At 49.3% G+C, this 21135-nt stretch overlaps 1 protein-coding gene across 1 annotated transcript in view; it reads left to right on the forward strand.

Moving 5' to 3' along the window:
• Nucleotides 1-21135, forward strand: part of FAAP100 (FA core complex associated protein 100) — a 347891-nt gene that overhangs the window by 67558 nt on the left and 259198 nt on the right. The gene's annotated exons all lie outside the window — the stretch shown is intronic.

The following is a 21135-nucleotide window of genomic DNA, read 5'->3' on the forward strand; positions in this document are numbered from 1 at the left end:
GCTGGGATGGTGCAGTGAGCTAAAAAACGGTGATGGATCAAGCCCTGATCTTTGGACTGGGTAAGAGTGGTCTGCTTAATTCAGACACTCTGTTCATCACCACCCCCATTTCTGAATCATTTTTGTCCACCATAAGCGTGGAAGGGTATACTCAGATGTGAGTCCCTAGCTCATTGCACCATCAGGATTCAAGCAAGTTGGGCAGAAGACGGCTGAAATGCCAGAAACCGGTCCCCGGTAGCTTGTTTCCTTCCCAGTATAAGAATTGGCTTGGTAGTTTGGTCTGCCCTGTTCCCATGATGCACTGGGCCAGGGTCAGACTAATTTGCATATAGCCAAGTTCTGAGCTGGGATGGTGCAGTGAGCTAAAAAACGGTGATGGATCAAGCCCTGATCTTTGGACTGGGTAAGAGTGGTCTGCTTAATTCAGACACTCTGTTCATCACCACCCCCTTTTCTGAATCATTTTTGTCCACCATAAGCGTGGAAGGGTATACTCAGATGTGAGTCCCTAGCTCATTGCACCATCAGGATTCAAGCAAGCCGGGCCGAAGACGGCTGAAATGCCAGAAACCGGTCCCCGGTAGCTTGTTTCCTTCCCAGTATAAGAATTGGCTTGGTAGTTTGGTCTGCCCTGTTCCCATGATGCACTAGGCCAGGGTCAGACTAATTTGCATATAGCCAAGTTCTGAGCTGGGATGGTGCAGTGAGCTAAAAAACGGTGATGGATCAAGCCCTGATCTTTGGACTGGGTAAGAGTGGTCCGCTTAATTCAGACACTCTGTTCATCACCATCCCCTTTTCTGAATCATTTTTGTCCACCATAAGCGTGGAAGGGTATACTCAGATGTGAGTCCCTAGCTCATTGCTCCATCAGGATTCAAGCAAGCCGGGCCGAAGACGGCTGAAATGCCAGAAACCGGTCCCCGGTAGCTTGTTTCCTTCCCAGTATAAGAATTGGCTTGGTAGTTTGATCTGCCCTGTTCCCATGATGCACTGGGCCAGGGTCAGACTAAATTGCATATAGCCACGTTCTGAGCTGGGATGGTGCAGTGAGCTAAAAAACGGTGATGGATCAAGCCCTGATCTTTGGACTGGGTAAGAGTGGTCTGCTTAATTCAGACACTCTGTTCATCACCACCCCCTTTTCTGAATCATTTTTGTCCACCATAAGCGTGGAAGGGTATACTCAGATGTGAGTCCCTAGCTCATTGCACCATCAGGGTTCAAGCAAGCCGGGCCGAAGACGGCTGAAATGCCAGAAACCGGTCCCCGGTAGCTTGTTTCCTTCCCAGTATAAGAATTGGCTTGGTAGTTTGGTCTGCCCTGTTCCCATGATGCCCTGGGCCAGGGTCAGACTAATTTGCATATAGCCAAGTTCTGAGCTGGGATGGTGCAGTGAGCTAAAAAACGGTGATGGATCAAGCCCTGATCTTTGGACTGGGTAGGAGTGGTCTGCTTAATTCAGACACTCTGTTCATCACCACCCCCTTTTCTGAATCATTTTTGTCCACCATAAGCGTGGAAGGGTATACTCAGATGTGAGTCCCTAGCTCATTGCACCATCAGGATTCAAGCAAGCCGGGCCGAAGACGGCTGAAATGCCAGGAACCGGTCCCCGGTAGCTTGTTTCCTTCCCAGTATAAGAATTGGCTTGGTAGTTTGGTCTGCCCTGTTCCCATGATGCACTGGACCAGGGTCAGACTAATTTGCATATAGCCAAGTTCTGAGCTGGGATGGTGCAATGAGCTAAAAAACGGTGATGGATCAAGCCCTGATCTTTGGACTGGGTAAGAGTGGTCTGCTTAATTCAGACACTCTGTTCATCACCATCCCCTTTTCTGAATCATTTTTGTCCACCATAAGCGTGGAAGGGTATACTCAGATGTGAGTCCCTAGCTCATTGCACCATCAGGATTCAAGCAAGCCGGGCCGAAGACGGCTGAAATGCCAGAAACCGGTCCCCGGTAGCTTGTTTCCTTCCCAGTATAAGAATTGGCTTGGTAGTTTGGTCTGCCCTGTTCCCATGATGCACTGGGCCAGGGTCAGACTAATTTGCATATAGCCAAGTTCTGAGCTGGGATGGTGCAGTGAGCTAAAAAACGGTGATGGATCAAGCCCTGATCTTTGGACTGGGTAAGAGTGGTCTGCTTAATTCAGAGACTCTGTTCATCACCACCCCCTTTTCTGAATCATTTTTGTCCACCATAAGCGTGGAAGGGTATACTCAGATGTGAGTCCCTAGCTCATTGCACCATCAGGATTCAAGCAAGCCGGGCCGAAGACGGCTGAAATGCCAGAAACCGGTCCCCGGTAGCTTGTTTCCTTCCCAGTATAAGAATTGGCTTGGTAGTTTGGTCTGCCCTGTTCCCATGATGCACTGGGCCAGGGTCAGACTAATTTGCATATAGCCAAGTTCTGAGCTGGGATGGTGCAGTGAGCTAAAAAACGGTGATGGATCAAGCCCTGATCTTTGGACTGGGTAAGAGTGGTCTGCTTAATTCAGACACTCTGTTCATCACCACCCCCTTTTCTGAATCATTTTTGTCCACCATAAGCGTGGAAGGGTATACTCAGATGTGAGTCCCTAGCTCATTGCACCATCAGGATTCAAGCAAGCCGGGCCGAAGACGGCTGAAATGCCAGAAACCGGTCCCCGGTAGCTTGTTTCCTTCCCAGTATAAGAATTGGCTTGGTAGTTTGGTCTGCCCTGTTCCCATGATGCACTGGGCCAGGGTCAGACTAATTTGCATATAGCCAAGTTCTGAGCTGGGATGGTGCAGTGAGCTAAAAAACAGTGATGGATCAAGCCCTGATCTTTGGACTGGGTAAGAGTGGTCTGCTTAATTCAGACACTCTGTTCATCACCACCCCCTTTTCTGAATCATTTTTGTCCACCATAGGCGTGGAAGGGTATACTCAGATGTGAGTCCCTAGCTCATTGCACCATCAGGATTCAAGCAAGCCGGGCCGAAGACGGCTGAAATGCCAGAAACCGGTCCCCGGTAGCTTGTTTCCTTCCCAGTATAAGAATTGGCTTGGTAGTTTGGTCTGCCCTGTTCCCATGATGCACCGGGCCAGGGTCAGACTAATTTGCATATAGCCAAGTTCTGAGCTGGGATGGTGCAGTGAGCTAAAAAACGGTAATGGATCAAGCCCTGATCTTTGGACTGGGTAAGAGTGGTCTGCTTAATTCAGACACTCTGTTCATCACCACCCCCTTTTCTGAATCATTTTTGTCCACCATAAGCGTGGAAGGGTATACTCAGATGTGAGTCCCTAGCTCATTGCACCATCAGGATTCAAGCAAGCCGGGCCGAAGACGGCTGAAATGCCAGAAACCGGTCCCCGGTAGCTTGTTTCCTTCCCAGTATAAGAATTGGCTTGGTAGTTTGGTCTGCCCTGTTCCCATGATGCACTGTGCGAGGGTCAGACTAATTTGCATATAGCCAAGTTCTGAGCTGGGATGGTGCAGTGAGCTAAAAAACGGTGATGGATCAAGCCCTGATCTTTGGACTGGGTAAGAGTGGTCTGCTTAATTCAGACACTCTGTTCATCACCACCCCCTTTTCTGAATCATTTTTGTCCACCATAAGCGTGGAAGGGTATACTCAGATGTGAGTCCCTAGCTCATTGCACCATCAGGATTCAAGCAAGCCGGGCCGAAGACGGCTGAAATGCCAGAAACCGGTCCCCGGTAGCTTGTTTCCTTCCCAGTATAAGAATTGGCTTGGTAGTTTGGTCTGCCCTGTTCCCATGATGCACTGTGCCAGGGTCAGACTAATTTGCATATAGCCAAGTTCTGAGCTGGGATGGTGCAGTGAGCTAAAAAACGGTGATGGATCAAGCCCTGATCTTTGGACTGGGTAAGAGTGGTCTGCTTAATTCAGACACTCTGTTCATCACCACCCCCATTTCTGAATCATTTTTGTCCACCATAAGCGTGGAAGGGTATACTCAGATGTGAGTCCCTAGCTCATTGCACCATCAGGATTCAAGCAAGTCGGGCAGAAGACGGCTGAAATGCCAGAAACCGGTCCCCGGTAGCTTGTTTCCTTCCCAGTATAAGAATTGGCTTGGTAGTTTGGTCTGCCCTGTTCCCATGATGCACTAGGCCAGGGTCAGACTAATTTGCATATAGCCAAGTTCTGAGCTGGGATGGTGCAGTGAGCTAAAAAACGGTGATGGATCAAGCCCTGATCTTTGGACTGGGTAAGAGTGGTCCGCTTAATTCAGACACTCTGTTCATCACCACCCACTTTTCTGAATCATTTTTGTCCACCATAAGCGTGGAAGGGTATACTCAGATGTGAGTCCCTAGCTCATTGCACCATCAGGATTCAAGCAAGCCGGGCCGAAGACGGCTGAAATGCCAAAAACCGGTCCCCAGTAGCTTGTTTCCTTCCCAGTATAAGAATTGGCTTGGTAGTTTGGTCTGCCCTGTTCCCATGATGCACTGGGCCAGGGTCAGACTAATTTGCATATAGCCAAGTTCTGAGCTGGGATGGTGCAGTGAGCTAAAAAACGGTGATGGATCAAGCCCTGATCTTTGGACTGGGTAAGAGTGGTCTGCTTAATTCAGACACTCTGTTCATCACCACCCCCTTTTCTGAATCATTTTTGTCCACCATAAGCGTGGAAGGGTATACTCAGATGTGAGTCCCTAGCTCATCGCACCATCAGGATTCAGGCAAGCCGGGCCGAAGACGGCTGAAATGCCAGAAACCGGTCCCCCGTAGCTTGTTTCCTTCCCAGTATAAGAATTGGCTTGGTAGTTTGGTCTGCCCTGTTCCCATGATGCACTGGGCCAGGGTCAGACTAATTTGCATATAGCCAAGTTCTGAGCTGGGATGGTGCAGTGAGCTAAAAAACGGTGATGGATCAAGCCCTGATCTTTGGACTGGGTAAGAGTGGTCTGCTTAATTCAGACACTCTGTTCATCACCACCCCCTTTTCTGAATCATTTTTGTCCACCATAAGCGTGGAAGGGTATACTCAGATGTGAGTCCCTAGCTCATTGCACCATCAGGATTCAAGCAAGCCGGGCCGAAGACGGCTGAAATGCCAGAAACCGGTCCCCGGTAGCTTGTTTCCTTCCCAGTATAAGAATTGGCTTGGTAGTTTGGTCTGCCCTGTTCCCATGATGCACTGGGACAGGGTCAGACTAATTTGCATATAGCCAAGTTCTGAGCTGGGATGGTGCAGTGAGCTAAAAAACGGTGATGGATCAAGCCCTGATCTTTGGACTGGGTAAGAGTGGTCTGCTTAATTCAGACACTCTGTTCATCACCACCCCCTTTTCTGAATCATTTTTGTCCACCATAAGCGTGGAAGGGTATACTCAGATGTGAGTCCCTAGCTCATTGCACCATCAGGATTCAAGCAAGCCGGGCCGAAGACGGCTGAAATGCCAGAAACCGGTCCCCGGTAGCTTGTTTCCTTCCCAGTATAAGAATTGGCTTGGTAGTTTGGTCTGCCCTGTTCCCATGATGCACTGGGCCAGGGTCAGACTAATTTGCATATAGCCAAGTTCTGAGCTGGGATGGTGCAGTGAGCTAAAAAACGGTGATGGATCAAGCCCTGATCTTTGGACTGGGTAAGAGTGGTCTGCTTAATTCAGACACTCTGTTCATCACCACCCCCTTTTCTGAATCATTTTTGTCCACCATAAGCGTGGAAGGGTATACTCAGATGTGAGTCCCTAGCTCATTGCACCATCAGGATTCAAGCAAGCCGGGCCGAAGACGGCTGAAATGCCAGAAACCGGTCCCCGGTAGCTTGTTTCCTTCCCAGTATAAGAATTGGCTTGGTAGTTTGGTCTGCCCTGTTCCCATGATGCACTGGGCCAGGGTCAGACTAATTTGCATATAGCCAAGTTCTGAGCTGGGATGGTGCAGTGAGCTAAAAAACGGTGATGGATCAAGCCCTGATCTTTGGACTGGGTAAGAGTGGTCTGCTTAATTCAGACACTCTGTTCATCACCACCCCCTTTTCTGAATCATTTTTGTCCACCATAAGCGTGGAAGGGTATACTCAGATGTGAGTCCCTAGCTCATTGCACCATCAGGATTCAAGCAAGCCGGGCCGAAGACGGCTGAAATGCCAGAAACCGGTCCCCGGTAGCTTGTTTCCTTCCCAGTATAAGAATTGGCTTGGTAGTTTGGTCTGCCCTGTTCCCATGATGCACTGGGACAGGGTCAGACTAATTTGCATATAGCCAAGTTCTGAGCTGGGATGGTGCAGTGAGCTAAAAAACGGTGATGGATCAAGCCCTGATCTTTGGACTGGGTAAGAGTGGTCTGCTTAATTCAGACACTCTGTTCATCACCACCCCCTTTTCTGAATCATTTTTGTCCACCATAAGCGTGGAAGGGTATACTCAGATGTGAGTCCCTAGCTCATTGCACCATCAGGATTCAAGCAAGCCGGGCCGAAGACGGCTGAAATGCCAGAAACCGGTCCCCGGTAGCTTGTTTCCTTCCCAGTATAAGAATTGGCTTGGTAGTTTGGTCTGCCCTGTTCCCATGATGCACTGGGCCAGGGTCAGACTAATTTGCATATAGCCAAGTTCTGAGCTGGGATGGTGCAGTGAGCTAAAAAACGGTGATGGATCAAGCCCTGATCTTTGGACTGGGTAAGAGTGGTCTGCTTAATTCAGACACTCTGTTCATCACCACCCCCTTTTCTGAATCATTTTTGTCCACCATAAGCGTGGAAGGGTATACTCAGATGTGAGTCCCTAGCTCATTGCACCATCAGGATTCAAGCAAGCCGGGCCGAAGACGGCTGAAATGCCAGAAACCGGTCCCCGGTAGCTTGTTTCCTTCCCAGTATAAGAATTGACTTGGTAGTTTGGTCTGCCCTGTTCCCATGATGCACTGGGCCAGGGTCAGACTAATTGGCATATAGCCAAGGTCTGAGCTGGGATGGTGCAGTGAGCTAAAAAACGGTGATGGATCAAGCCCTGATCTTTGGACTGGGTAAGAGTGGTCTGCTTAATTCAGACACTCTGTTCATCACCACCCCCTTTTCTGAATCATTTTTGTCCACCATAAGCGTGGAAGGGTATACTCAGATGTGAGTCCCTAGCTCATTGCACCATCAGGATTCAAGCAAGCCGGGCCGAAGACGGCTGAAATGCCAGAAACCGGTCCCCGGTAGCTTGTTTCCTTCCCAGTATAAGAATTGGCTTGGTAGTTTGGTCTGCCCTGTTCCCATGATGCACTGGGCCAGGGTCAGACTAATTGGCATATAGCCAAGTTCTGAGCTGGGATGGTGCAGTGAGCTAAAAAACGGTGATGGATCAAGCCCTGATCTTTGGACTGGGTAAGAGTGGTCTGCTTAATTCAGACACTCTGTTCATCACCACCCCCTTTTCTGAATCATTTTTGTCCACCATAAGCGTGGAAGGGTATACTCAGATGTGAGTCCCTAGCTCATTGCACCATCAGGATTCAAGCAAGCCGGGCCGAAGACGGCTGAAATGCCAGAAACCGGTCCCCGGTAGCTTGTTTCCTTCCCAGTATAAGAATTGGCTTGGTAGTTTGGTCTGCCCTGTTCCCATGATGCACTGGGCCAGGGTCAGACTAATTGGCATATAGCCAAGTTCTGAGCTGGGATGGTGCAGTGAGCTAAAAAACGGTGATGGATCAAGCCCTGATCTTTGGACTGGGTAAGAGTGGTCTGCTTAATTCAGACACTCTGTTCATCACCACCCCCTTTTCTGAATCATTTTTGTCCACCATAAGCGTGGAAGGGTATACTCAGATGTGAGTCCCTAGCTCATTGCACCATCAGGATTCAAGCAAGCCGGGCCGAAGACGGCTGAAATGCCAGAAACCGGTCCCCGGTAGCTTGTTTCCTTCCCAGTATAAGAATTGGCTTGGTAGTTTGGTCTGCCCTGTTCCCATGATGCACTGGGCCAGGGTCAGACTAATTTGCATATAGCCAAGTTCTGAGCTGGGATGGTGCAGTGAGCTAAAAAACGGTGATGGATCAAGCCCTGATCTTTGGACTGGGTAAGAGTGGTCTGCTTAATTCAGACCCTCTGTTCATCACCACCCCCATTTCTGAATCATTTTTGTCCACCATAAGCGTGGAAGGGTATACTCAAATGTGAGTCCCTAGCTCATTGCACCATCAGGATTCAAGCAAGTCGGGCCGAAGACGGCTGAAATGCCAGAAACCGGTCCCCGGTAGCTTGTTTCCTTCCCAGTATAAGAATTGGCTTGGTAGTTTGGTCTGCCCTGTTCCCATGATGCACTGGGCCAGGGTCAGACTAATTTGCATATAGCCAAGTTCTGAGCTGGGATGGTGCAGTGAGCTAAAAAACGGTGATGGATCAAGCCCTGATCTTTGGACTGGGTAAGAGTGGTCTGCTTAATTCAGACACTCTGTTCATCACCACCCCCTTTTCTGAATCATTTTTGTCCACCATAAGCGTGGAAGGGTATACTCAGATGTGAGTCCCTAGCTCATTGCACCATCAGGATTCAAGCAAGCCGGGCCGAAGACGGCTGAAATGCCAGAAACCGGTCCCCGGTAGCTTGTTTCCTTCCCAGTATAAGAATTGGCTTGGTAGTTTGGTCTGCCCTGTTCCCATGATGCACTAGGCCAGGGTCAGACTAATTTGCATATAGCCAAGTTCTGAGCTGGGATGGTGCAGTGAGCTAAAAAACGGTGATGGATCAAGCCCTGATCTTTGGACTGGGTAAGAGTGGTCCACTTAATTCAGACACTCTGTTCATCACCACCCCCTTTTCTGAATCATTTTTGTCCACCATAAGCGTGGAAGGGTATACTCAGATGTGAGTCCCTAGCTCATTGCACCATCAGGATTCAAGCAAGCCGGGCCGAAGACGGCTGAAATGCCAGAAACCGGTCCCCGGTAGCTTGTTTCCTTCCCAGTATAAGAATTGGCTTGGTAGTTTGGTCTGCCCTGTTCCCATGATGCACTGGGCCAGGGTCAGACTAATTTGCATATAGCCAAGTTCTGAGCTGGGATGGTGCAGTGAGCTAAAAAACGGTGATGGATCAAGCCCTGATCTTTGGACTGGGTAAGAGTGGTCTGCTTAATTCAGACACTCTGTTCATCACCACCCCCTTTTCTGAATCATTTTTGTCCACCATAAGCGTGGAAGGGTATACTCAGATGTGAGTCCCAAGCTCATTGCACCATCAGGATTCAAGCAAGCCGGGCCGAAGACGGCTGAAATGCCAGAAACCGGTCCCCGGTAGCTTGTTTCCTTCCCAGTATAAGAATTGGCTTGGTAGTTTGGTCTGCCCTGTTCCCATGATGCACTGGGCCAGGGTCAGACTAAATTGCATATAGCCAAGTTCTGAGCTGGGATGGTGCAGTGAGCTAAAAAACGGTGATGGATCAAGCCCTGATCTTTGGACTGGGTAAGAGTGGTCCGCTTAATTCAGACACTCTGTTCATCACCACCCCCTTTTCTGAATCATTTTTGTCCACCATAAGCGTGGAAGGGTATACTCAGATGTGAGTCCCTAGCTCATTGCACCATCAGGATTCAAGCAAGCCGGGCCGAAGACGGCTGAAATGCCAGAAACCGGTCCCCAGTAGCTTGTTTCCTTCCCAGTATAAGAATTGGCTTGGTAGTTTGGTCTGCCCTGTTCCCATGATGCACTGGGCCAGGGTCAGACTAATTTGCATATAGCCAAGTTCTGAGCTGGGATGGTGCAGTGAGCTAAAAAACGGTGATGGATCAAGCCCTGATCTTTGGACTGGGTAAGAGTGGTCTGCTTAATTCAGACACTCTGTTCATCACCACCCCCTTTTCTGAATCATTTTTGTCCACCATAAGCGTGGAAGGGTATACTCAGATGTGAGTCCCTAGCTCATTGCACCATCAGGATTCAAGCAAGCCGGGCCGAAGACGGCTGAAATGCCAGAAACCGGTCCCCGGTAGCTTGTTTCCTTCCCAGTATAAGAATTGGCTTGGTAGTTTGGTCTGCCCTGTTCCCATGATGCACTGGGCCAGGGTCAGACTAATTTGCATATAGCCAAGTTCTGAGCTGGGATGGTGCAGTGAGCTAAAAAACGGTGATGGATCAAGCCCTGATCTTTGGACTGGGTAAGAGTGGTCTGCTTAATTCAGACACTCTGTTCATCACCACCCCCTTTTCTGAATCATTTTTGTCCACCATAAGCGTGGAAGGGTATACTCTGATGTGAGTCCCTAGCTCATTGCACCATCTGGATTCAAGCAAGCCGGGCCGAAGACGGCTGAAATGCCAGAAACCGGTCCCCGGTAGCTTGTTTCCTTCCCAGTATAAGAATTGGCTTGGTAGTTTGGTCTGCCCTGTTCCCATGATGCACTGGGCCAGGGTCAGACTAATTGGCATATAGCCAAGGTCTGAGCTGGGATGGTGCAGTGAGCTAAAAAACGGTGATGGATCAAGCCCTGATCTTTGGACTGGGTAAGAGTGGTCCGCTTAATTCAGACACTCTGTTCATCACCACCCCCTTTTCTGAATCATTTTTGTCCACCATAAGCGTGGAAGGGTATACTCAGATGTGAGTCCCTAGCTCATTGCACCATCAGGATTCAAGCAAGCCGGGCCGAAGACGGCTGAAATGCCAGAAACCGGTCCCCGGTAGCTTGTTTCCTTCCCAGTATAAGAATTGGCTTGGTAGTTTGGTCTGCCCTGTTCCCATGATGCACTGGGCCAGGGTCAGACTAATTGGCATATAGCCAAGTTCTGAGCTGGGATGGTGCAGTGAGCTAAAAAACGGTGATGGATCAAGCCCTGATCTTTGGACTGGGTAAGAGTGGTCTTCTTAATTCAGACACTCTGTTCATCACCACCCCCTTTTCTGAATCATTTTTGTCCACCATAAGCGTGGAAGGGTATACTCAGATGTGAGTCCCTAGCTCATTGCACCATCAGGATTCAAGCAAGCCGGGCCGAAGACGGCTGAAATGCCAGAAACCGGTCCCCGGTAGCTTGTTTCCTTCCCAGTATAAGAATTGGCTTGGTAGTTTGGTCTGCCCTGTTCCCATGATGCACTGTGCCAGGGTCAGACTAATTTGCATATAGCCAAGTTCTGAGCTGGGATGGTGCAGTGAGCTAAAAAACGGTGATGGATCAAGCCCTGATCTTTGGACTGGGTAAGAGTGGTCTGCTTAATTCAGACACTCTGTTCATCACCACCCCCATTTCTGAATCATTTTTGTCCACCATAAGCATGGAAGGGTATACTCAGATGTGAGTCCCTAGCTCATTGCACCATCAGGATTCAAGCAAGTTGGGCCGAAGACGGCTGAAATGCCAGAAACCGGTCCCCGGTAGCTTGTTTCCTTCCCAGTATAAGAATTGGCTTGGTAGTTTGGTCTGCTCTGTTCCCATGATGCACTGGGCCAGGGTCAGACTAATTTGCATATAGCCAAGTTCTGAGCTGGGATGGTGCAGTGAGCTAAAAAACGGTGATGGATCAAGCCCTGATCTTTGGACTGGGTAAGAGTGGTCTGCTTAATTCAGACACTCTGTTCATCACCACCCCCTTTTCTGAATCATTTTTGTCCACCATAAGCGTGGAAGGGTATACTCAGATGTGAGTCCCTAGCTCATTGCACCATCAGGATTCAAGCAAGCCGGGCCGAAGACGGCTGAAATGCCAGAAACCGGTCCCCGGTAGCTTGTTTCCTTCCCAGTATAAGAATTGGCTTGGTAGTTTGGTCTGCCCTGTTCCCATGATGCACTGGGCCAGGGTCAGACTAATTTGCATATAGCCAAGTTCTGAGCTGGGATGGTGCAGTGAGCTAAAAAACGGTGATGGATCAAGCCCTGATCTTTGGACTGGGTAAGAGTGGTCTGCTTAATTCAGACACTCTGTTCATCACCACCCCCTTTTCTGAATCATTTTTGTCCACCATAAGCGTGGAAGGGTATACTCAGATGTGAGTCCCTAGCTCATTGCACCATCAGGATTCAAGCAAGCCGGGCCGAAGACGGCTGAAATGCCAGAAACCGGTCCCCGGTAGCTTGTTTCCTTCCCAGTATAAGAATTGGCTTGGTAGTTTGGTCTGCCCTGTTCCCATGATGCACTGGGACAGGGTCAGACTAATTTGCATATAGCCAAGTTCTGAGCTGGGATGGTGCAGTGAGCTAAAAAACGGTGATGGATCAAGCCCTGATCTTTGGACTGGGTAAGAGTGGTCTGCTCAATTCAGACACTCTGTTCATCACCACCCCCTTTTCTGAATCATTTTTGTCCACCATAAGCGTGGAAGGGTATACTCAGATGTGAGTCCCTAGCTCATTGCACCATCAGGATTCAAGCAAGCCGGGCCGAAGACGGCTGAAATGCCAGAAACCGGTCCCCGGTAGCTTGTTTCCTTCCCAGTATAAGAATTGGCTGGGTAGTTTGGTCTGCCCTGTTCCCATGATGCACTGGGCCAGGGTCAGACTAATTTGCATATAGCCAAGTTCTGAGCTGTGATGGTGCAGTGAGCTAAAAAACGGTGATGGATCAAGTCCTGATCTTTGTACTGGGTAAGAGTGGTCTGCTTAATTCAGACACTCTGTTCATCACCACCCCCTTTTCTGAATCATTTTTGTCCACCATAAGCGTGGAAGGGTATACTCAGATGTGAGTCCCTAGCTCATTGCACCATCAGGATTCAAGCAAGCCGGGCCGAAGACGGCTGAAATGCCAGAAACCGGTCCCCGGTAGCTTGTTTCCTTCCCAGTATAAGAATTGGCTTGGTAGTTTGGTCTGCCCTGTTCCCATGATGCACTGGGCCAGGGTCAGACTAATTTGCATATAGCCAAGTTCTGAGCTGGGATGGTGCAGTGAGCTAAAAAACGGTGATGGATCAAGCCCTGATCTTTGGACTGGGTAAGAGTGGTCTGCTTAATTCAGACACTCTGTTCATCACCACCCCCTTTTCTGAATCATTTTTGTCCACCATAAGCGTGGAAGGGTATACTCAGATGTGAGTCCCTAGCTCATTGCACCATCAGGATTCAAGCAAGCCGGGCCGAAGACGGCTGAAATGCCAGAAACCGGTCCCCGGTAGCTTGTTTCCTTACCAGTATAAGAATTGGCTTGGTAGTTTGGTCTGCCCTGTTCCCATGATGCACTGGGCCAGGGTCAGACTAATTTGCATATAGCCAAGTTCTGAGCTGTGATGGTGCAGTGAGCTAAAAAACGGTGATGGATCAAGTCCTGATCTTTGTACTGGGTAAGAGTGGTCTGCTTAATTCAGACACTCTGTTCATCACCACCCCCTTTTCTGAATCATTTTTGTCCACCATAAGCGTGGAAGGGTATACTCAGATGTGAGTCCCTAGCTCATTGCACCATCAGGATTCAAGCAAGCCGGGCCGAAGACGGCTGAAATGCCAGAAACCGGTCCCCGGTAGCTTGTTTCCTTCCCAGTATAAGAATTGGCTTGGTAGTTTGGTCTGCCCTGTTCCCATGATGCACTGGGCCAGGGTCAGACTAATTTGCATATAGCCAAGTTATGAGCTGGGATGGTGCAGTGAGCTAAAAAACGGTGATGGATCAAGCCCTGATCTTTGGACTGGGTAAGAGTGGTCTGCTTAATTCAGACACTCTGTTCATCACCACCCCCTTTTCTGAATCATTTTTGTCCACCATAAGCGTGGAAGGGTATACTCAGATGTGAGTCCCTAGCTCATTGCACCATCAGGATTCAAGCAAGCCGGGCCGAAGACGGCTGAAATGCCAGAAACCGGTCCCCGGTAGCTTGTTTCCTTCCCAGTATAAGAATTGGCTTGGTAGTTTGGTCTGCCCTGTTCCCATGATGCACTGGGCCAGGGTCAGACTAATTTGCATATAGCCAAGTTCTGAGCTGGGATGGTGCAGTGAGCTAAAAAACGGTGATGGATCAAGCCCTGATCTTTGGACTGGGTAAGAGTGGTCTGCTTAATTCAGACACTCTGTTCATCACCACCCCCTTTTCTGAATCATTTTTGTCCACCATAAGCGTGGAAGGGTATACTCAGATGTGAGTCCCTAGCTCATTGCACCATCAGGATTCAAGCAAGCCGGGCCGAAGACGGCTGAAATGCCAGAAACCGGTCCCCGGTAGCTTGTTTCCTTCCCAGTATAAGAATTGGCTTGGTCGTTTGGTCTGCCCTGTTCCCATGATGCACTGGGCCAGGGTCAGACTAATTTGCATATAGCCAAGTTCTGAGCTGGGATGGTGCAGTGAGCTAAAAAACGGTGATGGATCAAGCCCTGATCTTTGGACTGGGTAAGAGTGGTCTGCTTAATTCAGACACTCTGTTCATCACCACCCCCTTTTCTGAATCATTTTTGTCCACCATAAGCGTGGAAGGGTATACTCAGATGTGAGTCCCTAGCTCATTGCACCATCAGGATTCAAGCAAGCCGGGCCGAAGACGGCTGAAATGCCAGAAACCGGTCCCCGGTAGCTTGTTTCCTTCCCAGTATAAGAATTGGCTTGGTAGTTTGGTCTGCCCTGTTCCCATGATGCACTGGGCCAGGGTCAGACTAATTTGCATATAGCCAAGTTCTGAGCTGGGATGGTGCAGTGAGCTAAAAAACGGTGATGGATCAAGCCCTGATCTTTGGACTGGGTAAGAGTGGTCTGCTTAATTCAGACACTCTGTTCATCACCACCCCCTTTTCTGAATCATTTTTGTCCACCATAAGCGTGGAAGGGTATACCCAGATGTGAGTCCCTAGCTCATTGCACCATCAGGATTCAAGCAAGCCGGGCCGAAGACGGCTGAAATGCCAGAAACCGGTCCCCGGTAGCTTGTTTCCTTCCCAGTATAAGAATTGGCTTGGTAGTTTGGTCTGCCCTGTTCCCATGATGCACTGGGCCAGGGTCAGACTAAATTGCATATAGCCAAGTTCTGAGCTGGGATGGTGCAGTGAGCTAAAAAACGGTGATGGATCAAGCCCTGATCTTTGGACTGGGTAAGAGTGGTCTGCTTAATTCAGACACTCTGTTCATCACCACCCCCTTTTCTGAATCATTTTTGTCCACCATAAGCGTGGAAGGGTATACTCAGATGTGAGTCCCTAGCTCATTGCACCATCAGGATTCAAGCAAGCCGGGCTGAAGACGGCTGAAATGCCAGAAACCGGTCCCCGGTAGCTTGTTTCCTTCCCAGTATAAGAATTGGCTTGGTAGTTTGGTCTGCCCTGTTCCCATCATGCACTGGGCCAGGGTCAGACTAATTTGCATATAGCCAAGTTCTGAGCTGGGATGGTGCAGTGAGCTAAAAAACGGTGATGGATCAAGCCCTGATCTTTGGACTGGGTAAGAGTGGTCTGCTTAATTCAGACACTCTGTTCATCACCACCCCCTTTTCTGAATCATTTTTGTCCACCATAAGCGTGGAAGCGTATACTCAGATGTGAGTCCCTAGCTCATTGCACCATCAGGATTCAAGCAAGCCGGGCCGAAGACGGCTGAAATGCCAGAAACCGGTCCCCGGTAGCTTGTTTCCTTCCCAGTATAAGAATTGGCTTGGTAGTTTGGTCTGCCCTGTTCCCATGATGCACTGGGCCAGGGTCAGACTAATTTGCATATAGCCAAGTTCTGAGCTGGGATGGTGCAGTGAGCTAAAAAACGTGATGGATCAAGCCCTGATCTTTGGACTGGGTAAGAGTGGTCTGCTTAATTCAGACACTCTGTTACTCACCACCCCCATTTCTGAATCATTTTTGTCCACCATAAGCGTGGAAGGGTATACTCAGATGTGAGTCCCTAGCTCATTGCACCATCAGGATTCAAGCAAGCCGGGCCGAAGACGGCTGAAATGCCAGAAACCGGTCCCCGGTAGCTTGTTTCCTTCCCAGTATAAGAATTGGCTTGGTAGTTTGGTCTGCCCTGTTCCCATGATGCACTGGGCCAGGGTCAGACTAAATTGCATATAGCCAAGTTCTGAGCTGGGATGGTGCAGTGAGCTAAAAAACGGTGATGGATCAAGCCCTGATCTTTGGACTGGGTAAGAGTGGTCTGCTTAATTCAGACACTCTGTTCATCACCACCCCCTTTTCTGAATCATTTTTGTCCACCATAAGCGTGGAAGGGTATACTCAGATGTGAGTCCCTAGCTCATTGCACCATCAGGATTCAAGCAAGCCGGGCTGAAGACGGCTGAAATGCCAGAAACCGGTCCCCGGTAGCTTGTTTCCTTCCCAGTATAAGAATTGGCTTGGTAGTTTGGTCTGCCCTGTTCCCATCATGCACTGGGCCAGGGTCAGACTAATTTGCATATAGCCAAGTTCTGAGCTGGGATGGTGCAGTGAGCTAAAAAACGGTGATGGATCAAGCCCTGATCTTTGGACTGGGTAAGAGTGGTCTGCTTAATTCAGACACTCTGTTCATCACCACCCCCTTTTCTGAATCATTTTTGTCCACCATAAGCGTGGAAGCGTATACTCAGATGTGAGTCCCTAGCTCATTGCACCATCAGGATTCAAGCAAGCCGGGCCGAAGACGGCTGAAATGCCAGAAACCGGTCCCCGGTAGCTTGTTTCCTTCCCAGTATAAGAATTGGCTTGGTAGTTTGGTCTGCCCTGTTCCCATGATGCACTGGGCCAGGGTCAGACTAATTTGCATATAGCCAAGTTCTGAGCTGGGATGGTGCAGTGAGCTAAAAAACGTGATGGATCAAGCCCTGATCTTTGGACTGGGTAAGAGTGGTCTGCTTAATTCAGACACTCTGTTACTCACCACCCCCATTTCTGAATCATTTTTGTCCACCCTAAGCGTGGAAGGGTATACTCAGATGTGAGTCCCTAGCTCATTGCACCATCAGGATTCAAGCAAGTCGGGCCGAAGACGGCTGAAATGCCAGAAACCGGTCCCCGGTAGCTTGTTTCCTTCCCAGTATAAGAATTGGCTTGGTAGTTTGGTCTGCCCTGTTCCCATGATGCACTGGGCCAGGGTCAGACTAATTTGCATATAGCCAAGTTCTGAGCTGGGATGGTGCAGTGAGCTAAAAAACGGTGATGGATCAAGCCCTGATCTTTGGACTGGGTAAGAGTGGTCTGCTTAATTCAGACACTCTGTTCATCACCACCCCCTTTTCTGAATCATTTTTGTCCACCATAAGCGTGGAAGGGTATACTCAGATGTGAGTCCCTAGCTCATTGCACCATCAGGATTCAAGCAAGCCGGGCCGAAGACGGCTGAAATGCCAGAAACCGGTCCCCCGTAGCTTGTTTCCTTCCCAGTATAAGAATTGGCTTGGTAGTTTGGTCTGCCCTGTTCCCATGATGCACTAGGCCAGGGTCAGACTAATTTGCATATAGCCAAGTTCTGAGCTGGGATGGTGCAGTGAGCTAAAAAACGGTGATGGATCAAGCCCTGATCTTTGGACTGGGTAAGAGTGGTCCGCTTAATTCAGACACTCTGTTCATCACCACCCCCTTTTCTGAATCATTTTTGTCCACCATAAGCGTGGAAGGGTATACTCAGATGTGAGTCCCTAGCTCATTGCACCATCAGGATTCAAGCAAGCCGGGGCGAAGACGGCTGAAATGCCAGAAACCGGTCCTCGGTAGCTTGTTTCCTTCCCAGTATAAGAATTGGCTTGGTAGTTTGGTCTGCCCTGTTCCCATGATGCACTGGGCCAGGGTCAGACTAATTTGCATATAGCCAAGTTCTGAGCTGGGATGGTGCAGTGAGCTAAAAAACGGTGATGGATCAAGCCCTGATCTTTGGACTGGGTAAGAGTGGTCTGCTTAATTCAGACACTCTGTTCATCACCACCCCCTTTTCTGAATCATTTTTGTCCACCATAAGCGTGGAAGGGAATACTCAGATGTGAGTCCCAAGCTCATTGCACCATCAGGATTCAAGCAAGCCGGGCCGAAGACGGCTGAAATGCCAGAAACCGGTCCCCGGTAGCTTGTTTCCTTCCCAGTATAAGAATTGGCTTGGTCGTTTGGTCTGCCCTGTTCCCATCATGCACTGGGCCAGGGTCAGACTAATTTGCATATAGCCAAGTTCTGAGCTGGGATGGTGCAGTGAGCTAAAAAACGGTGATGGATCAAGCCCTGATCTTTGGACTGGGTAAGAGTGGTCTGCTTAATTCAGACACTCTGTTCATCACCACCCCATTTTCTGAATCATTTTTGTCCACCATAAGCGTGGAATCGTATACTCAGATGTGAGTCCCTAGCTCATTGCACCATCAGGATTCAAGCAAGCCGGGCCGAAGACGGCTGAAATGCCAGAAACCGGTCCCCGGTAGCTTGTTTCCTTCCCAGTATAAGAATTGGCTTGGTAGTTTGGTCTGCCCTGTTCCCATGATGCACTGGGCCAGGGTCAGACTAATTTGCATATAGCCAAGTTCTGAGCTGGGATGGTGCAGTGAGCTAAAAAACGGTGATGGATCAAGCCCTGATCTTTGGACTGGGTAAGAGTGGTCTGCTTAATTCAGACACTCTGTTTATCACCACCCCCTTTTCTGAATCATTTTTGTCCACCATAAGCGTGGAAGGGTATACTCAGATGTGAGTCCCTAGCTCATTGCACCATCAGGATTCAAGCAAGCCGGGCCGAAGACGGCTGAAATGCCAGAAACCGGTCCCCGGTAGCTTGTTTCCTTCCCAGTATAAGAATTGGCTTGGTAGTTTGGTCTGCCCTGTTCCCATGATGCACTGGGCCAGGGTCAGACTAATTTGCATATAGCCAAGTTTTGAGCTGGGATGGTGCAGTGAGCTAAAAAACGGTGATGGATCAAGCCCTGATCTTTGGACTGGGTAAGAGTGGTCTGCTTAATTCAGACACTCTGTTCATCACCACCCCCTTTTCTGAATCATTTTTGTCCACCATAAGCGTGGAAGGGTATACTCAGATGTGAGTCCCTAGCTCATTGCACCATCAGGATTCAAGCAAGCCGGGCCGAAGACGGCTGAAATGCCAGAAACCGGTCCCCGGTAGCTTGTTTCCTTCCCAGTATAAGAATTGGCTTGGTAGTTTGGTCTGCCCTGTTCCCATGATGCACTGGGCCAGGGTCAGACTAATTGGCATATAGCCAAGTTCTGAGCTGGGATGGTGCAGTGAGCTAAAAAACGGTGATGGATCAAGCCCTGATCTTTGGACTGGGTAAGAGTGGTCTGCTTAATTCAGACACTCTGTTCATCACCACCCCCTTTTCTGAATCATTTTTGTCCACCATAAGCGTGGAAGGGTATACTCAGATGTGAGTCCCTAGCTCATTGCACCATCAGGATTCAAGCAAGCCGGGCCGAAGACGGCTGAAATGACAGAAACCGGTCCCCGGTAGCTTGTTTCCTTCCCAGTATAAGAATTGGCTTGGTAGTTTGGTCTGCCCTGTTCCCATGATGCACTGGGCCAGGGTCAGACTAATTGGCATATAGCCAAGTTCTGAGCTGGGATGGTGCAGTGAGCTAAAAAACGGTGATGGATCAAGCCCTGATCTTTGGACTGGGTAAGAGTGGTCTGCTTAATTCAGACACTCTGTTCATCACCACCCCCTTTTCTGAATCATTTTTGTCCACCATAAGCGTGGAAGCGTATACTCAGATGTGAGTCCCTAGCTCATTGCACCATCAGGATTCAAGCAAGCCGGGCCGAAGACGGCTGAAATGCCAGAAACCGGTCCCCGGTAGCTTGTTTCCTTCCCAGTATAAGAATTGGCTTGGTAGTTTGGTCTGCCCTGTTCCCATGATGCACTGGGCCAGGGTCAGACTAATTTGCATATAGCCAAGTTCTGAGCTGGGATGGTGCAGTGAGCTAAAAAACGTGATGGATCAAGCCCTGATCTTTGGACTGGGTAAGAGTGGTCTGCTTAATTCAGACACTCTGTTACTCACCACCCCCATTTCTGAATCATTTTTGTCCACCATAAGCGTGGAAGGGTATACTCAGATGTGAGTCCCTAGCTCATTGCACCATCAGGATTCAAGCAAGCCGGGGCGAAGACGGCTGAAATGCCAGAAACCGGTCCTCGGTAGCTTGTTTCCTTCCCAGTATAAGAATTGGCTTGGTAGTTTGGTCTGCCCTGTTCCCATGATGCACTGGGCCAGGGTCAGACTAATTTGCATATAGCCAAGTTCTGAGCTGGGATGGTGCAGTGAGCTAAAAAACGGTGATGGATCAAGCCCTGATCTTTGGACTGGGTAAGAGTGGTCTGCTTAATTCAGACACTCTGTTCATCACCACCCCCTTTTCTGAATCATTTTTGTCCACCATAAGCGTGGAAGGGTATACTCAGATGTGAGTCCCTAGCTCATTGCACCATCAGGATTCAAGCAAGCCGGGGCGAAGACGGCTGAAATGCCAGAAACCGGTCCTCGGTAGCTTGTTTCCTTCCCAGTATAAGAATTGGCTTGGTAGTTTGGTCTGCCCTGTTCCCATGATGCACTGGGCCAGGGTCAGACTAATTTGCATATAGCCAAGTTCTGAGCTGGGATGGTGCAGTGAGCTAAAAAACGGTGATGGATCAAGCCCTGATCTTTGGACTGGGTAAGAGTGGTCTGCTTAATTCAGACACTCTGTTCATCACCACCCCCTTTTCTGAATCATTTTTGTCCACCATAAGCGTGGAAGGGAATACTCAGATGTGAGTCCCAAGCTCATTGCACCATCAGGATTCAAGCAAGCCGGGCCGAAGACGGCTGAAATGCCAGAAACCGGTCCCCGGTAGCTTGTTTCCTTCCCAGTATAAGAATTGGCTTGGTAGTTTGGTCTGCCCTGTTCCCATGATGCACTGGGCCAGGGTCAGACTAAATTGCATATAGCCAAGTTCTGAGCTGGGATGGTGCAGTGAGCTAAAAAACGGTGATGGATCAAGCCCTGATCTTTGGACTGGGTAAGAGTGGTCTGCTTAATTCAGACACTCTGTTCATCACCACCCCCTTTCCTGAATCATTTTTGTCCACCATAAGCGTGGAAGGGTATACTCAGATGTGAGTCCCTAGCTCATTGCACCATCAGGATTCAAGCAAGCCGGGGCGAAGACGGCTGAAATGCCAGAAACCGGTCCCCGGTAGCTTGTTTCCTTCCCAGTATAAGAATTGGCTTGGTCGTTTGGTCTGCCCTGTTCCCATCATGCACTGGGCCAGGGTCAGACTAATTTGCATATAGCCAAGTTCTGAGCTGGGATGGTGCAGTGAGCTAAAAAACGGTG

The sequence above is a fragment of the Lissotriton vulgaris genome, chromosome 7 (assembly GCF_964263255.1).
Source record: "Lissotriton vulgaris chromosome 7, aLisVul1.2, whole genome shotgun sequence".
NCBI classification, from domain to species: domain Eukaryota; kingdom Metazoa; phylum Chordata; class Amphibia; order Caudata; family Salamandridae; genus Lissotriton; species Lissotriton vulgaris.